The sequence below is a fragment of the Cebus imitator genome, unplaced genomic scaffold (genome assembly GCF_001604975.1).
Source record: "Cebus imitator isolate Cc_AM_T3 unplaced genomic scaffold, Cebus_imitator-1.0 Scaffold62, whole genome shotgun sequence".
In the NCBI taxonomy this organism is placed as follows: Eukaryota; Metazoa; Chordata; class Mammalia; order Primates; family Cebidae; genus Cebus; species Cebus imitator.
Window position 1 is genome coordinate 246,015 of NW_016107377.1, and position 19,615 is coordinate 265,629.

At 51.5% G+C, this 19,615-nt stretch overlaps 1 long non-coding RNA gene across 1 annotated transcript in view; it reads right to left on the reverse strand.

Annotated features, from left to right (window-relative positions):
- Positions 1–13,348: 13,348 nt before the first annotated feature.
- LOC108305328 overlaps positions 13,349–19,615 on the reverse strand; it is a 10,237-nt gene continuing 3,970 nt past the window's right edge. Inside the window, exons 2-3 of the long non-coding RNA XR_001825655.1 lie at positions 17,491–17,641; positions 13,349–15,811 (exon numbers count right to left, since the gene is read on the reverse strand). This is a non-coding gene — a long non-coding RNA (uncharacterized LOC108305328). The remainder of the gene's footprint in view (positions 15,812–17,490; positions 17,642–19,615) is intronic.

The window sequence follows — 19,615 nt, forward strand, 5'->3', positions numbered from 1 at the left end:
CCATTTTACAGACAAAGAAACTGAGTCTCTAAATACTGTCTCCAAGTTAAAAGGCTCTAAACATACATTTCCTGCCTTGAACTCAGTCTTGAATATCCAGCTACCATTCAATATGCCTACCAGGCATCTCAGACGACCCAGGTAAGAAGTCAAACTTCTCCTCCTGCAGGATTCTACCTCTCCTGCATTGTCTTTGCCTCTGAAAGTGGCACTTCTCTCCTTCCAGGGGCTCAGGCCACACACCTGAGTGTCCTCACTGACCCTTCTCTTGCTCTAGCCTCTGCCCCCAACCTCCCATCCACAGCCTGCATCCAGGATCCCACCACCCTCCAAGCTCCGCAGCCCCTGGCATGAGTCACCACCAGTATGTGCTTGGATTGTTGCCATAGCTTCCAAACTATCTCTCCTGGTCTGTCAGTGTCTGGCTACCCAAAGGAAGTCGGATCACGTCTCTGCTCTGCTCAGCACCCTCCTCTGGCTCCCACGTCAACCAGAGTCAAAGGCAGGGTCCTGGCAGTGTCCCTAAACCCCGAGTGGTTGCGCCCCCACTTCACCTTTCCAACACCTTCCTTCCAGCTGCACTGGCCTCCTCCCTGCCCCTGGAACACATCAGGCGCAGGAGCCTCAGGGCCTTGGCACTCGCTGTTCCCTCTTCCTGGGACTCTGTGCTGGAGAGAGCCTCAAGCCTCCCTCTGTCACCTCCTCCAGGTCTTTCCCCCATTTTCTTTTCTTTTCTTTTTTTTTTTTTTTTAGGCTTAGTCTTGCTCTGTCGCCCAGGCTGGAGTGCAATGGTGCCATCTTGGCTCACTACAACCTCCACCTCCTGGGTTCAAGCGATTCTCCGGCCTCAGCCTCCTGAGTACCTGGGATTTCAGGCACTTGCCATTGTGCCCAGCTAATTTTTGTATTTTTGGTAGAAATGGGGTTTTACCATGTTGGCCAGGCTGGTCTCAAACTCCTGACTTCAGGTAATCTGCCCTCCTTGGCCTCTCCAAGTTCTGGGATTACAGGCATGAGCCACCGCACCCAGCCCTTTGCTCCATTTTCAATGTATCTCAGGGTGTCCCGGACTGCCTGTCATGTGAACAAGACCCTCAGCACTAGCAGGGGTCCTAGCACTCCTGGCACCTTCTCTTCATGACATCATCACCAACTGACACTCAGAATTTAAAAATTTATGAACATTATCATCATTGTTACTTTTGAACGTCTCTACCCAATGGGTTCCACAGGGCAGGATTGTTTCGGGGTGTTCATTGTGGCACCCTCAGCACCCCCTGTCTGGTTCAGAGTGCTTGCATAATAAATATTTGCCGAATGCATAAATGGGGATCAGGAAGGGGTGACTCCCCCAAATCACCAGGTTAGAACATGGGAGCTGGGCTGGGAACCCAGGGCTGCGTACTTAAGCTCCCAGGGACAGGTTCCATGCCAGCACCACAGAGACAGCAGCTGTTGCTGTCACGATTTTTAGGGTGATATTCCCATCCTCCCCCACCCACAGGGGAGAGCTGGGGGGCAAAAGAGAGAGGGTTGGGCTGGCTATGGCCTCCAGCCAGTAGGAGGTGACTCACCCATCCCGTGATGACAGGTGGCATTTCTCCCCTTCCCCGGGGGGGACTTTGGCCTGAGATAAAGGGAGCGTCCTGCTTCTGGGAAGAGGACAAACAGGTGGGAGAGGCAGCCGGGTCACCGCCTGGAGGCTGGCATGTCTAGGCTAGAGGGCCACCAATTATGAAGTAGGGGCAGCCCAGGTTGGGCTGGATGGACTGACCCTGAGCCTCCCTGGGTGAAAGACTCAGGCTCTAGTCCTCTTTCAGGAAAACGGAGCTTTCCCTAAGAAATCAACATCCTAACTCTCCTTCAACACCTCAGAGAGAAACCTCTTGATGCCCCTTCAACTTCCCCTTGGCATTTTTGCCTGGGTCAAGAGGGACTTGAGCCAATCAACAAACACTTTTTTTTTTTTTTTTTGTCCAGGCTGAAGTGCAATGACACAATCTCGGCTCACCACAACCTCCGCCTCCTAGCTTCAAGCGATTCTCCTGCCTCAGCCTCCCGAGTAGCTGGGATTACAGCTGTGCGTCACCATGCCTGGCTAATTGGGTATTTTTAGTAGAGACGGGGTTTCTCCGTGTTGGCCAGGCTGGTCTCAAACTCCCAACCTCAGGTGATCTGCCTGCCTCGGCCTCCCTAAGTGCTGGGATGACAGGGATGAGCCACCGCGCCCGGCGTATCTTTTCTATTTTCAAGAAAAGCATCGATTATGCCTTAATAAATGGAGTACATAATTTACGTTCAGTGAACTGCATTCCTTCAATGCAGAGTTTCTCAGCCTCAGCATTATTGACATTTTGGGTCAGACAGTTCTTTGCTCTGGGGACTGAACTGGGCTCTGCAGGTTGTTCAGCAGCATCTCTGGCCTCTCCCCACCAGATGCCACTAGCGTCGCCCCCCCCCCCACAATGACCAAATGTCTCCGCACTTTGCTGAATGTCTCCCAGGAGGCAAAACCAACCCTGGCTGAGAACCCCTGATTTAAAGTGTACAATTTGATGAGATTTAATAGATGTTCACAACCTGGAATCCACCACCAGCTCCAAGATCTTTGCATTCAGTCGTAAATATTTCCCCCATCTGAGACTCCGCCCTTCCTACTGGCATAACCTTGTTCAAGTCACTTCATTTTCAGAGTCTCAGTTTCCTCAGCTGTGAAATGGGGATAATGATTTTGCCCAGGCGGTGATATAATTGTTAGAAACAGGTGCTCGGTGCTGCAAAGAAAAATCAGCACTGAGACAAAGGATCTCTTAGCAAGGCAATCTTTACTTCTTGCAGAAAGGGTACTCTCGTGCAGCCTCTGTTTCCCACAACCGTGTATGCGGCTGGCATGTCTTCTCTTGTCTTTCCTCACTGTGTATTTATTTAGTCAGTCCATAGATATTACCTGAGCACCTACTGTGCCAGGCCCTGAGCTAGGCTCTAAATACAGTAGAAAGCAAGACAGAAAAGGTCCACGTCCTTTACTGGGGAGACAGAGAGCGAAGAAACCAACAAAGGAATGAACAAGAGCAGTGTTCCCTGACGACCCCACACAGACCCAGATGGGAAGCAGCAAGACACACAACGTGGTGGAGAGGCACCCAGGCGGGCGGCCGTCTTCGGAGAGGGCGAGGAGGGCGGCGGTCTTCGGAGAGGGTGAGGAGGTGCTGTCTAAGCTGAGAGCCGTAGCCACGCAGCACGAAGGGAGGCCTGGCCAGAGGGAACAGCAAGCACGGCAGCTGTGAGGCTGTAGCTTGGGTCTGGGGCTCGAGCCTGGATAGCTTCCATCGGCCTTTCCCATGGCAGCGGACAGGGGAGGGAGACCCCAGCTCAGGCCTCTCAGGTGAGCAGGGAAGGGCAGGTGCTCAGGGCTGGGCCCAAGGCCAGATAATGTTGGGGAGTGGTTGGACGTATGGGGGACCAGGGCCAGGTGGGCTGAGGGCCTAGGACCTGCCTCACCTGTAGGCTCCCATGGCGCCTCCTGTTCTGACGGTGGACTCTGCTCTGTTTCTGAATCACTCCCTGGGCCTTGGCAGCTTCCCCGCAAGGTGGGGTCTTGCAGCCCCAGACTCGGTGTTTTTTGGGATGCTGCCAGGCCAGACAAGTGCTGCCTCATAGGCCCCGGGACCGAGCCCAGGGTCTTATGTGTAATCAGCACTCAGCAAATGTGTGTGGAACTCAACTGGGGCCTGCCTCAGTTTCTCCACCTTGTATTTGTGGCCTCTGCCATTCACTTTTATTTGCCACGTGTCATAACCAGCACTCTGTGAGTTGCAGGGGTTGCTGCAATGGCCACCGTATATGGTCCCTGCCCTCAGGGAGCTCACAGTCTGGCTGGGCAGAGAGAACGCTATGCTGGGCATGGTGGGGGTGAGTGTGGCAGGGACCACCAGTGTCCACCAGCATCCATCCGCTTTTTTCTCATAATGAGAGAATTTTGGAGCATTAGTGGGAAACATGCTAACATAATCAGCAGATAGCGATACTATTTCTCAGCCTCCTTTGCAGTTAGGTGTGGTTGTATGACTAAGCTTCAGCCAACCGGATTAAGTAGAAGTGATAGGCACCGCTTCTGACTCATGCCCTTAAGAGGAATGACCCTTTCTGTCTCCCCGCTGCCTGGAACGTAGATGTGATGGAAGAGCTATAGCAGCTGTTTTGGACCTGATGGGAAGCTATGGATTGGGGATGACAGAACAACTAGATAGAAGGAACTTAGATTTCCAGAATGAGCTTGGAGAACTAAACCTTCCCCCAAAGAGGCAACTTTTAAAGGCTTGACAATGAGAATGAAGATTTTTTAAGACAAAGTTTCCAGGAGAGTCATAGCATATAGGCAGATCCGGGGCAGGAGAGAAAACATGGAGACTTCCAGGCACCTGAAGAAGCGGAGGATGGCTGGCCCATAAAAGACAACGGGAGCAGGTGAGACGGGGCTGGAGAGGTGGCAGAATCCACTTTGAGGAGCCAGGAAAAGCCAAGTTAAGCCCTTTGGACTTTGCCCTGTGGATAAAGGGGAGCCATGCAAACTCCCACCCTCTTGGAGTTTGCAAGCAGGTGGGGCGAGACATGAGTGAACTAATCACACGAGCAAATCAAGTGTGATCAGGGCAATGGAGGGAGGGGTGCCAGGATGTCAAGTCTGTAACAGGGATTCAACTTGGTGGGCTCAGAAGAGCTTTCCTGCACAAGGTGACAGGGAAACCGGATGGAGCAGGAGGAGTTCTGTTCACAGGGAGCAGCATGGGCTGTTGATGCCCAGACAGCAGCAGGAAGAGCGGGGGCTTGGTTGGTGTCCAGGTGGAAGATGATGGCAGAGCTGGAGAGATGTGGGCACAGATGAGGAAGGAAAGCAGGGACTCTCAAGGGCCAGCCAGCTTCTGGCTTGAGCAAGGTGGGTACCAACAGAGGAGGCCAGTGGGGAGGTTAATATGATGAGTTCAAATCTAGTGTGTTGGATTTGAGGTTCCCATAAGCCAGTCAAGCGGAGATGCTGAGTCTGGCGCCCAGAGGGACTCCCTGGCCAATCACAGTTGCGGTCCTCCCACCCGGAGCACTGTGTGGACTCCCAGTCTCTAGCTTGCCAAATGCCAGCCTCTGGGGCTACCTCATGTGTGCGGGAACTGCGCTTACAGTAGACACAGTGGTTGCCCACCTGTTCTCTCTTTGCTGACAGGGTTCAGTTTTGTTGGGCTTCCATCTACTCGGGAGCTCAGGGACAGTGTCTCTTCCTTGCCCTGGCTTCAGAGTGAGTTATTTCAGGTCCAAGGCAACTGTGGTCATTCTCAGTCCTCCATCAGTGATTGCTTTGGAATTATAGATGGGATGTCATCTTGGCCAATAAGAAGTCTGAAGATCTGCAGAGGGGAAATTGAGGAAAAATTTTCTCCATCATAAAAGGAGACCCAGGAGGAAAAAATGCCTTCCTACTCTTTGCTTGATTTTACCATGTCCCAGTGTGATGCCTGGAGCCACAGCAGCTGTCTTGAAACCATGAGGAGAGGAATTCATACATTGCTGAGAATGGCATAGCAGGAAGATGAAAGGAATGTGAATCACTGGTTACATCTTTATGCCTCCAAATCAAACAAGCCTGTTAAATGAAATTATAAATCCTCTGTCATTTTTTTTTTTTGCCTTCTTTAGTCAAGTTTTTGTTCCTTGTAGCTGAAGACATTCTGACTAAGAAAGTGTTCATATGCACTGTCTCACCTAATCCTCTCGTAAATCTCTGAGGCTGATATTACTATTACAGCCATTTTACAATGAAGAAACGGAGGCTCCGGGCAGTTAAACGACTTTCCCAAGGTCACAAGGACAGTGAGTTACAGAGCTGGGATTGGAGTCAAGGCTCAAGGGTGTAACTGAGCTATAGCCACAATTTTCTTTGAAAAGTCTTTCCTTTAACACGTTTTTAGTAGGGAACCATAACCCTGTTCTTATTTTTCTCTGGAAAACTGTGATTATGGTTGGTGGGAAATTTAGAGTGGGCTGAGTTTCTTTGTACACAGTTAATGGCTTTGATTATATGTTTCTGGCTTCTTTATTCTGAGAAAGGCTGCTATTGGTTGTACAATATAGTCAAATCATTTTTTATGTAAACAGTTGTCTGGCACAGAGCCAGGGCAGTTCTATCAGCAGGAAGGTGAAAATGAAACTTCGTTGCCAGCCCCGGAAAGCAATCTGCTATACAGCAGGAAAAGATCAAGGGTTAATGACATGGAGTTTGGCAGAGGCTGTTGCTGTGGCGCTGAGCATTATCAGGAGGCGGGGAACAAAGAATGGTTGTTAAATGGGTTTGTTACAAAAGTTATTTCCTAATGTAATTCATGCAATTCTTGCCAAACCTCCGGCATATCCTTAGAAAGCAGAAGGGAGCGGAAAGGAAGGAAGGGAAGGAAGAAAAGGGAGGGAAGTGAGGGGAGGGAGGGAAGGAAAGGAGGGAGGGAAGGAAATGAGGGAAGGAAGGAAGGAAGGAAGGGAGGGAGGGAGGGAGGAAGGGAGGGAAGGAGGGGGAGGAGGGAAGGAGGGGAAGGAGGGGAAGGAGGGGAAGGAGGGAGGGAGGGAGACTTTTATCCTCAATTATAGGATTCTTAGAAAGAGGTAATATCCTTAATATACAAAGAGTTATTGCAAAACAATAAGAGGCAAACCCGTTATAAAAATCCACTATTCTGGCAGGCGAGGTGGCTTATGCCTATAATCCCAGGACTTTAGGAGGCCAAGGTGGGAGGATTGCTTGAGCCCAGGAATTTCAGACCAGCCTGGGTAACATAGCAAGATCCCGCTTCTACAATAAATAAGAAAATTAGCCAGGTGTGGTGGCATATTCCTGTAGTTCCAGCTACTTGGGAGGCTGATGTAGAAGGATCATTTGAGCCTGGGAGGTGGAGGCTGCAGTGAGCTGAGATTTTGCCACTGCATTCAAGCCTGGGAGACAGAGAGAGATCCCGTCTCAAAAAGAAAGAAAGAAAGAAAAATACCAACTATTCACAAATGAAGAAGTACAAAACATGTAAAAACAAGTTCCCTACCAGTTATCAAGGCAATGGAAACAAAAGCTACCATATGTCATTTCTGCCTATCAGATTAGCAAAGACAAAAAAGATTGGCAACTCTTAGCGTTGTGGAGTCTGGGGAAATGAGGATTCTCGAACTTTCCCGCAGGGACTCCGCAGGGATCTCCGGGAGCAGAATGGCAACAAACACCATGCTGTTCGCTGGGCAGAAATTTTAAAGCAACCTGGACATTTAACTTGGGGGCGTTTATTCTAAGATACAAGAGGCCAAATAGTTTCTATGTGGAAGGCCATTCATTGCAGCATTACTTATAATAGTGAAAAATTGGGGGAAAACATTCTGAAATGCCAAACTATGGAAGATTCATTAAGCAAACAATCATCCTCACATAATGAAATGCTGTATTAAAAATTTGTAAAATTGTGTTCAGTAAATACAAAACATTGTGTTAAACTGTGTTAAAAATACTCATTAAAATGGCAACATAGAGAGATGGCCATGACATTGTAGACAAAAGCGTTTTCAGATGCATAATCTCATTTGTACGAAGTGGCGCGTGCAATGGGTATATATTAGAAAGAGTATTCTAAAGGATGTTTGGCAAAATGTCAGCAGCGTTTATTTCTGGGCTGGAGGATTTGGGGTAATTTTTGCATTCCCTTAAAGCAGGGTTTCTCAACCTTGACACTATTGACTTTTCCGGTCAGATCATTTTTATTGCAGGGGACTGTCCTGGCCACTGGGGGATGTTTAGTGGGAGCCCTGGACCCTCCCCACTAGATGCCAGGAGCGCCCCCGCCCCCAATCCCAACAACCAGAAATGTATCCAGATATTGCCACATGTCTCTTAGGGGTCAAAACCACCCTTGGTTGAGAACCACTATTTTAAATGCTTTTCTGCATTATTTAAATATTTTAACAACAAGCATGTATTGTTATCATAATCAGAAAAACAAACACATTTTTAAAAAGTATTCAGAAAAGTCATCTGTGGCTCTGTGAATTGACTTTGGTTTTGGTCAGCAAAATTCAGTCAGAGACTACAGAACTCTGTTGTCTTCTTATGCTCGACACAAAGGTCTGGTAAAATATCTGGGCATTTAGCAAAGCTTTCCCTGGGTTGGTTTTTGCTGGAAAAACAGCTTCTTTTTTGCTATGGATTTGAATATAATTAAACTCCTAGAGTGGACGCTTCGATGATCTCGCCCACCTTCTCTTCTCTTGGTAACTACTCCAAATTTGAGGGGATTGCCACGCTTCTCTGCTGTGACCCCCCTTTTTGGGGAGCTGAGTGCCTTCCTGACTTTAAATCTAAGCTAATTTTCTAAATCTCACCTTCAGCTGCAGACACTGGTTCAAGGACAGGCATGTAACCAGGTAGTCTGAGTCTAGAAAAGAATCAACGTCAGGGGCCTCTGGAAAAGGCGCGTTCCAGGCAGCCACTCGGAGAGATCGTCTGGACAGCATAGGCCCTGGAATTGTCACACTTGCTTTAACGCCGTGAAGAAAATCAGCCAGAGGAAAAAAAAAATAACCAACACACAGAAGCAGAGCTGGGTAAATCGCAGAGGAAGAGTCAAAGCTCTGATCAAACCAAGCCTGAAGCTCACCCTTCTACAGGGCTTTTCATTTGTACAAGCCAATAAGTCCCTCTGACACTTTAAATCAGTGTGAGCTGAGTTTCTGCTCCTTGCAGCTCAAAGCTGACTTGTACAACCTCCTTCAATAAGAGGAACCTCTCCCAGACTCCTGCGTTCATGTCATTTCAGCAAACATGTATCAGACGCTTACTGGACGCCAGGCCCAGTGTCTGATCCTGGTGGGACAAAGATGATGACGGCACAGTCCTGGCCTTTGAGAAACATGCTGCCTGGTTGGGGAAGTTGAGGATGTGGGATGGGTGCCATGATGAAAGGGACACAGAGACACAGTCGGCTTGGGGTTAGGGAGAAGAAATCCTTGACTGAGTCCATCTGAAGGCAGAGTAGGAGGGAGCAGGGCGTCTGCCAGCCTGGATGCTCGAGAGATTGCTGCAGGGCTTCTTGGAGGAAGAAGCACTAGAGCCAAGAGCTAAAGGGAAAGAAGTTCCCTTGGCAAAGCCAGGAGGGAAGGGGTTTCAGAAGGTGGGAACACCCTGTGCAAATGTCCTGTGGCAGGAAGGAACATATATGAGTAGGGGCTTTGCATTCACACCCTGCTTTTCATGGTCCTGACCACAAGCCTGTAAGGTAGGTCTTGTTATCACCATTTTAGAGATGAGGACACTGAGATGGAGAGAAGCAAAGTGACCTGCCCAGGGATACACAGCCAGGAAGCAGCAGAAATGGAGATTGAACCTGTGTTCTCATCATATCATGGCCTGTCCCCAGGTCAGCCCGCAGCTTTCTGACTGCCCGGATACTTCTCTCTGAGAACGCAACAGTTCTAAAAATGTGGTCCAAGGATCCCTAGAGGTCCCCAAGGCCCATTCAAGGGTCCATAGGATTATTCGTTCTTTTTATTCTCATCCTCGCACGAGTGTAAAGAGTTTGAAAAGTTCATTGATAGGTGTTTAGATTCCACATTGCAACTGAATTTAAGACATTATCGCTGGCCAGTTGTGGTGTAGCATTAAAAAGACTATTCATGGCCCAGAGCTCACACCTGTAATCCCACCTACTCGGGAGGCTGAGGTGGGAGAATCGCTTGAACCCAGGAGGCGGAGGCTGCAGTGAGCCAAGATCACACCACTGCACTCCAGCCTGAGTGACAGACTGAGACTCCATCTAAAAAAAAAAAATATATATATATATATATATATATATGGATGATATATAAATGTATGTATGTATGTATATTTCACAATGTGACAGTATCTTCCCTCTTTTTCAACTGCATGCTTTTGGAAAGCCAAGTTTCCTCAAGTCCTTGAGCCTGAACAAAGTCTCACAGCAGATCCATCACAGAGGCAGGCGTGAGGACCCGCTATTCCCCAGAGGCCAGTGGTTAGAGAGAGATGCAGAAATATTCACAATGCAACAAATGCGACTTCTCTCACTAAATTTGTCTGTTTTGAAATACATAGGTATTTATTATAAAAATGTTATGTTCAGGTAGTGGGTTTATTATTATATTTGAGTGAATCAATAAATGTTATACATTTCTTAGTTTTCATTTCCAACATGAATGTCCACTAACAGAACTCACACAAGCAAAAGCTCCTTAGGGTTCTCAGCAGGTTTTATTTATTTATTTATTTTTTGAGATGGAGTCTTCCTCTTGTCGTCCAGACTTGAATACAATGGCGCGATTTTGGCTCACCGCCGCAGCCTCCGCCTCCCGAGTTCAAGCTATTCTCCTGCCTCAGTCTCCCGAGTAGCTGGGATTACAGGCACCCGCCACCATGTCCAGCTAATTTTTGTATTTTTAGTAGAGATGGGGTTTCACTACGTTGGCCAGGCTGGTCTCAAACTCCTGACCTCAGATGATCCACCCGCCTCAGCCTCCCAAAGTGCTGAGATTACAGGCGTGAGCCACCGTGCCCAGCCCTCAGCAGTGTTTTAAAACGTAAAGGGATCCCGAGGCTGTGATCTGGAAGCCTGCAAAACTGACGTGTCTTCCCCGCCCCACACGCTGCCAGCCCCTGCTCACTTCATTTCTCCCCTCCGCCCTTCCCTGTTGTAAGTCTGTACTCAGCGTCTCCAGGAAGGGCTGGGGATCCAGGAGGTCCTGGCTTTTTAGTTTCAAAAGTTGAGAGGAGCAGGAAGATCTCACATCTTGCAGAGAGCAAGGCTCTCCCACCCAGAAGCAGAGCCAGGGTCAAAGGATAGGTACAGAGAAGGCGTGTCACAGGTGGCCCCAGACTGGGACTGAGCCCAGAGAGACCCAGAACCTCAGGTAGAAGCAGCTTCTCCAGGATTCTGGAAAGGCAGCCTCTAACCAGCCCTTGAAGTAGGCAGGAAGCAGCAAATGACCCCCAGGACCAGAGCAGATGGGGAAGGGACCGGCAAGCCACATGCAAGGCCTCAGGTGCGGGCCAGCCTGCTTCAGGCAATGCCTGGTGGGAAGACAACATCGAACCCCAGTGCTCCCATCCTCATTCCTGTCCCCAACACCTTGGCCTCACGAAAGGCCAGGGGACCCAGGGCCTTCCCAGGAGAAGTGGGCTGGGGAGGTGGCAAGGGTGGGAGTCATGGTCAGATGAGGCCTCCTCCAATCTGGCATAACCACGGCACAAGATGGAAAATCAATTCCATTTGCAAAAGAATGAAGAAACTCTATAGTATGAACTGGGACTCATACCCACTCCATGTGGAAAAGCCCCACTTGTGTGGGATGTAGCCTCCATGAGGGGCTCAGAATCCCAGACTAGGCCTGGGAGTACAGCCCCTGGGGTTGGAGGTTTGGACCCCAGGGTCCCTTAGGTAAGCAGAGGCCGGTCAGCGGTGCAGGGCATGGTGGAGCTGAGCCTCTTGCCCAGGCTGTGCCCCAGGTGCCCCCTCACCTTCTGAGGGCCTCGCCCGGCAGGACAGGTTCTTCAGGGTCTTCCTGGGCAGTGGCTTCCTGCACCTCCCACTCCTCCCAGAAGGGTAGACAAAGATGCCTCAGAAACAGGCCCAGAGAGGCCAAGAGATTGGCCAGAGGTCACACAGAGAATCATCCCCTTACAGAGCCTTGGGGAAGGCACAGAGCTGCGTTCCTGCACCTGCCCCCCAGCCCTGCCACAGAAGGCTCTTGGGGAATGTGGGGGCAGGTCCTGGATGGGTTCCTGACCTGGGCTGCATGGACGTGGTCCTTGATGCTCCCCTCTCACCCTCCACATCTAAACCATTGTCACTGTCGGGTTTATGCCCTAAATATCTCCTGTATCCAACCACATCTCCTCTCCTCCCCGGCCAGCCTGGGCCAGGCCCTTCCCTCTCACCCATGGACTGTGGCCATCGCCCCTTCTCTGTTCTTCCTGCTTCCAGCCTCACCCACTCTTTTCTCCACACTTCTTCCTCTGCCTACAACCTTCCATGGCTCCCACTCACTCAGGAAAAAACCCAGACTCCTCTGCGCGGACACAGGGCCCCTGGCCAGCTCTCCTCTCCCATCACCGCTTCCAATATCTGCTCCTTTGACCTGTAGCTCTGGTGAAATGACCTTTAGTTTCTGTTCACCAGACATTTACACAGTCTGTTCCCTCTGCTTGGAACTCTGTTTGTACTATTTTTGGGACTTTTTCCTTTGTAAAAACTGAAGTGAAATTCACGTAACGTGCAGTTAAACTTTTTTTTTTTTTTTGAGACTGAGTTTGCCCAGGCCAGAGTGCAGTGGCGTGATCTTGGCTCACCGCAACCTCCGCCTCCCAGATTCAAGTGATTCTCTGGCCTCAGCCTCCCGAGTAGCAGGGATTACAGGCATGTGACACGACACCCAACTAATTTTGTATTTTTAGTAGAGACAGGGTTTCTCCATGTTGGTCAGGCTGGTCTCAAACTCCCGACCTCAGGTGATCCGCCCGCCTCAGCCTCCCAAAGTGCTGGGATTACAGGCGTGAGCCGCTGCGCCTGGCCACAATTAAACATTTTAAAGGGAATTACTCAGTGGGATTTAGGACATTCACCACGTTGGGCAGCTCAGATCCTGGCACTGTTTTTGCTGATCCTCCTTTTCATCCTTCCAGGTATCCAGAAGTCACCTCCCCCAGGAAGCCCATCTTGACCCTCCCGTCTTCCCCATAGTTTGGATCGGATGCCTCTCTGGAGCTGCCAGGGCCCCCAGGGTCCCCTGCTGTGCTGTGTTGCCCACCAGAGTGTGCGTGGGCTGAGGGCAGGAACCACGTCTGATTCTTTTCGGCATTTGTGGCGCCCGCACGTGTGCGTTTCTGATGAATGAGGACAGAGGCAGAGATGGGTGGAGAGATTCGTGCCAGTCCTTGTGTGCATCACGCAGCGGGGGACAGAGTGGACACAGAGTCCACGCTTGTAGAGCTGACATCCCAGCGGTGGGGTAGGAGGGGGCAAACGTGCCCCCTGACAATTACAAGATGGCATCATTAGGTCTCCGATGACGAGCACAAGCCATTGTGGGAGCACCCAGAAGCCTCCTGGTCTGCCGGGGTTGGGAAGGTTCCTCGTGGGTGGCATCTAAGGGTTGTGAAATACGGGGGGGGGGGGGGGGGGGGGGGGGGGGGGGGGGGGGGGGGGGGGGGCCGGGGGGGGGGGGGAAGGGGGGGGGGGGGGGGGGGGGGGGGGTGCAGAGGGCTGGCGGGGGGTGTTCCCAAAAGACAGAGCAGCAGGGACAAAAGCTGGCCCAAGGGGGTCCTGACTGCGGCAATTTTGTTCCTCCTGGGAATATTTGGTGCTGCCTGGAGATGTCCGCTTTCACAACTCGGGAGGGTGCTACTGGCCTCCAGTGCACTGAGGCCCAGGAGGCTGCTTAGTATCCTGCAGCGCACAGGACAGAGGACAGGCCCGCTATGGAGGATGGCCCAGCCTGAGGCTGAGAAGCCCTAGCACAGAGGCAGGCCTTTGGGGGCACTAAACGAAGCTCAGGAGAGGAGGCTGGAGGGGACCCAGACAGCCTCAGCCCCATCCAGGACTTTGGATTTGGGGATGGGGGTGTCCAGCCCGAGAGAGGACTTAGGCAGCAGAGGACCTGCTGAGAGTCAGGGCCCAGGAAGCTCCCTCTGGCCGCAGTGTGGACTAGAGTGACACGCTGCATGATCTGGTGGCAGAGGAGCTGAAGCAAAGGGTACAGAGAGTGCAAAGGTCCTGAGGTGGAAATTGGCTGCGGGGGTTCTGGACACAGGGGAGGCCGGCATGGGTGAAGGTCAGAGATTCCCGAGAGACACCATGCAAGGCCGTGGAGGCTGCAGCAAGACACAGGGGCTTAGTCCAAGAGCAATGGGGAGCCCCTGAAAGTGCTTCTCCAGGGGAGGGGCACCACCAGCCTTGGGTCCAAGCAGGCTCTAATCGTGTGTGGAGAATGGATCCTAGGGGTGAGGGCAGCACAGGGAGATGAGGAGGAGGCGAGGCTGGGGCCAGGTCAGGCAGGGTGCTGGAGCGAGGTGTTGAGGGGTGTGGCCGCGGGCCCAGCTCGTGGGGTTGATAGGGATGATAGGCCGAGGACTGGAAGAGGCTCAGAAGCTTCTAGCTGGCTAGGGGGCCTGGGCCAGGTCTGCGGGCATCTCTTTTCACGTCATTGCTCCTGGGGGTCGAGGGCCCTGACATCTGCACCTCCCACCCCTTCCTGGACGAGCTCAGCCTCTGCATGGATGTCCTTGCCCCACACATCTGCGGGAGGCAGCCGGGGACGCTTGCTGTTGGGATTTTCCCAGAGCTGTAACCCCAGGACACCCTGCATCTAAAAGTGGAATCCAGCTGCTGGCGCCGCCTCTTAAAAAAGGCCAGAAGAGGACAGAGCTAGGAAAAGCCCCGTGTTCCACGTCGACTCTTAGCAGTGCCTGAGCAGTCTCTGCTGTCTGCGGGACCTGGGTTCAAATCCTGCCTCCGCCATCACTCTCTAAGTGCCTTGGGCTCCTTACCTGTGGGTGGGCATAGTGGTGCCTCCCTCAGAAGGCTAGTGATCATTTGAAAATCAGATAACTGATGGAAAGTCCCTGGTGCGGAGTGTTCGATAATTGTCAGTGAATATTACTATTATTAATTAGGGCATTGAAAATAGTTCCCATTTGCTCCCCTCCCCAGCTGGAAGGGCCGGTTTTGGCTTCAGCCAGGACGTCTGTAGCTGACGCACAGAGCCCCACACCAAGTTCCCAGGGGGATAAACCAGGGGAGGGCTGTTCCCTCATAACTGACAGCCCGAAAAAAAGGCAGCTTGCAAGACACTGGCGTAGAAAGGGAGGACTTTGGAGCCACGAGCCGCTCCTACACTCAGATGCCGGGGCCTTGGGCAAGTTCCTGAACCTCTTAGAACCTGTTGGAGCCTCACTCTTCCCATCTGCAGAATGGGAACTCTGTGGCCCGCACAGGTCACTGGAAGGTGGAATGGCACCCTCTCTACTTTTAAGACACAGAAGGGATTAACTGCCTCCCAGGGATGGCATCCTTTGGGGCTGAGGGCTCCTCTTTGCCAAGCAGCCCTGGTCTCATAGACCCTCACACTAGCCCTCAATGGTCTCAACTCTGCAGGTGAGGACTCGGAGGCATGGCCAGGTACATCACAGAGCTGAGGCCATGCCAAGCTCGGTGCCCTCCCGGCTGGGGTGCCTCCCCCATGCTCCCCTCTCAGACCTCGAAGTCACTGGGACTCATCCTCTTAAGCCAGAAAGTGGGGCCAGATGGTGGCAGATCCACGGACGGCAGTTGCATAATTAAGTAAGGGCGAAAAATGTTTGTAATTAAACAAGGGAACCAGGACAGCAGCAGCCCCCGCAACAGCTGGGGCAGCTCAGGAAGGGAGGCCACCCTTCTGGAAGGTTCCAGCTGGGCGTGAGGGGTGGGGGATGAAGCCTCCCCTAATATCCCAGCTCCACCTCTGCCAGCCGCATGGCCTTGGCTCCGTCCCCTCCTCTTCGGGCCTTGGTTTCCAGACAACAGCACGAGTGGGGCTTGTCCTGGTCTTGTCTCACCTGTCCCCACATCAGGGCCTTTGCATTTGAGGTGCCCCCTGCCTGGCAGGTGCTTCCCACACCCAGATCTTCCCGGGGAGGCCCCTCCACCTGCTCCAGTTCACAGCTCAGCTGCCTCCTCCTCCGAGCAGCTTCTCAACCTGTCGCGTCCCGTCACCTGCTTCTGTTTTCTCCACAGCCTAGCTCAGCACCCTGCACACAGTAGGTTCTCGATAAGTACTTGTTAAACAAATGGAGATCCCTGTGTCATTTGTCACTTTTGTTGTTTTTTTGAGATGGAGTCTGGCTCTGTAGCCCAGGCTGGAGTGCAGTGGCATGATCCCGGTTCACTGCAACCTCCGCTTCCTGGGTCCCAGTTCAAGTAATTCTACCTCAGCCTCCCAAGTAGCTGGGACTACAGGCACGAGCCACCAGGCCCAGCTAATTTTTGTATTTTTAGTAGAGATAGGGTTTCACCATATTGGCCAGTCTGGTCTTGAACTCCTGACCTCGTGATCCGTTCGCCTCAGCCTCCCAAAGTGCTGGGATTACAAGAGTGAGCCACCGCGCCTGGCCCATTGGTCCCTTTTATCTGTCATACTCTTTGCTTCAAACCCATGAGGCCATATCACAAATGAAAACTGAGGCAGGTGAAAAAGGACATGCCTTGCCAGCCTCCTCAGGCAAAGCACCAATGACATGGACAGCCACTGAGCTTGATCACCTCAGGTTCAAATCCCAGCTCTGCTTCTCCTTGACAGGGGGACCTCGGACAAGTGACTGTGTCCCTCTGTGCATCAGTTTCCTCATCTGTAAAAATGGATGGTTATGCTGAACGCTCAGGGTTGTTGCAAGAGTCAAAATGAAAGTGTTAAAGCAGGTGGAAGCCACTAAGTACCAGAAACAGTGTTCCATAAAATACCTGCTGAATTAAGGAGGTGATCCACATATCACAAATGGGGAAACAGAGGCACAGGGAGGTAAAGCTAATTAAACAATGGAACTGGGCAGCAAACCTAAGTCTTTTCAACTCCAGAGGCCTCTTCTGTGCAATGAAAGTAACATTGTGGAAAATTCTAGGCCTCAGGACTCCCAAGTGATGGGAGGGATGGAAGACTGCCTAGAGCGTAAGCGGATGGCCGGCCAGGAACAGCCAACCTGCATGTGGGGGACAGGCAGGCAGCAGAGACGCCCCGCCAGGGCCCACATGAAGGATGGCTGTGCCTTGCCGGTCTCCACTCTCTGACTTGCTGATATTCCATTGAGGAGAGTCTCGCTCTACCATCCTCAGTCTGTGGAGTTTGAGCAAAGCGGACCCCACCTCCAGCTTCATGGATGTTCACATGACTGAGGACCTGGCCCTGGGCCACAGGGTGTGGTGAGAGATGGCCACGTGATCCAGTCACAGCCAGTGAGAGCCAGTCCGGAGCCTTTGAGAGAGGTTGAGAAAGATCGCTGGGGTTTCCCTCCAGCTGCTGGGCTGATAGGGTCATGTTAGCGACAGTAGGGGTCATAGTTACAGCGGCAGTCGCGGCAGCAGTTTTAGTAATAACATAACAGCTACTGCTTACTGAGCACCAGGGGTGTTAGGTGCTGTTTAGTGCTTCACATATATTGATTAACCCCATCGTCCAGAGAGATGTGGAAAACAGCATTATTCAAACACCTGGATCTAGCTATGCCTGAAGCAAGCACCCCTGGAATTTTTTTATGTGACCTAATAAATTCTCTTTCACCTAAACTGGTTTTAGTTGGATTTTTGTTCCTTGCAACTGAGACAGTCCTGACTAATCCACCTGCCTTCTGGACATTATCTAGGCTTCTATCTCCCCATCATTACTGTAGCTGAGGCGGCGCGCCCATTAACTGTTTCATGCTTGTCGCTGACTCACAGGTTTCCACTGGAGTTCTTGGTTCATCCTTCCCAAACAGAGGCAGGCCCCAGGCCTGCTCCTTTTCCCATTCAGGCTGAGCAGGAGAGGGCGTGTAGGTGTGAGTGCGCACCTGTGTTCCAGGAAGGTGCTCCGTGGGATGTGCTTGGCCCTAAAACGAAACAGACCTCATTACTAGTGTCATGACGGTTATTCAGTCGTCCCCCCGAGCCAGATCGGCTGCTTTGCATAAACGGTGATCTCACCAACTCTTCCCAACAACCCTGAGAGGCGGGTATTGTCATCCCATTTGAAAGATGAGGGAAATGAGGTTCAGAGCAGCAAAGCCTGAGTCCCTTAGCTCCAAGCGGCACGCCCTGCGCTCCCTAACTCCAGAGCTGTGCCCCTTCCAAGACCTGAGCTCACAGAGCGCAGGTGCCAGAACTCAGGGTCAACTCGGTTTACAATATGTGTGACAAATCTGTGTATGTAGAGTCTACGAGTGTGTGCACACAGTACATGTGTCAAATCTCTATATGTGTGTGTCTACATACATCTCAAATCCATACAAATAGAATGCAAACAAATAGATATCCTATAGATAGGGAATCTATGTGTATACTAATGTGTGTCTAATATATGTGCCAAATTTATATGTATGCAAAATATACATGTGGTGATATATGTGTAGAACCTATATGAATGTGGAATATATATATTTGTGTATAATAGGCATGTGGACTCTACAGCCGTGTAGGACTTATATGAGCGTGAAATATGTGCACAGCATCTGTATCTACGTAGGACATATATGGGTGTGTGTCTAATATGTGTATAGAATCCGTATCTACATAGGACATGACAGTGTGTGTGTTTGTGTGTGTGTCTCTAATATTTGTGTGGAATCTCTGGTTTCACCTGCCCTATATCTCTGGCAGCAGGTACTTTGTGTAGTGGGAAAAAACAGCTCCTTTCCCCCTCAGCCTGTACCACTCTGGACCAGCCTCTGTTTCCTATTCTCCTCTGGCCTCCCTGCTCTGCCCCTGCCCCGACCCATCCTCCCCTTGGGCTGGAGGGATACTATTAGCACCTAGGTCAGGTCGGGGCCTCTGCTCAGAGCCTTCCATGGCTCCCACCTCTCTTGGAGCAAAGCCAAGGTCCTCACAACAGCCCGCAAGGCCCTGCCTGGTCTGGGACCTCCCTTGTGGCCTCCCTGACCTCCTAACGGACCGTCTCTTCCTCTCCCCCTTGGCTGCTGCTGCTCCAGGCTCTTTCTCTGGGGCCAGGCACGCTGCAGCCCAGCGCCTGTGCGCTTGCACTTCCTGCTTTCCACAAAATCCCCTGCCCCAGGTGTCACTTCATTCAAGTCCCAGCTGAATGTCACCTCCCTGAGAGGCCTTCCCAGATTCTCTCCAGCCCCTTCCCCTGTGTGGATGTCCCTAAGATGCTCCCATGCGACATTCGCCCACCACCCAGCACAGGGCCGGACATGTAGTCAGTGACGGGGCTAAAGCAGCTGGCGACCAGGTCAGCACTTGCCCTGTGGAACCTCCTCTCAGGCCACCTGGGACCTGCACGGCCTCACCTGGCCTCTGCCACCAGTGTCTTCCCACCAGCTCTCCCACTTCCTTCCTGTTTGGGAATAGAAGCTGCCAACAGAGCCATTCTCTGCCTGCATTTAATGGCTTATTTTTACAAAAAAGCAAAAAGGGAAGTGTCAGGAGCAACACCCTTCACCTCCCATTCCAGGGCATTTCTCTGTTGCTGCTGGGCCCCATGGGGAAATTCTGCCTTCTGGGACAGTCCGTCCTCATGTGACGAACTGGTGTTCCAGGTAGCTGAAGTTTCCGGATAACTGAGGAGAGCCTCCGGAATCAAGGAATGGAAAATGTGTGGCATGGGGTGGACTCGAACCCACCAAGGGGCTCTGTTAGGCCAGCACTTCTGTATTTTAACAACTCTATCAAGATATAATTCATCTATCATAAAATTCACGGTGTCAGGATGCACAATTTAATGGTTTTAAGTCCAGAGTTGTGCAACTATCACCACGATCAGTTTGAGAACATTTCGTCACCTTCCCAAACACCCCATATCCCATGCCTACTCCCTACACACCCTCTCCCCAAGAAATACCAATCTATCT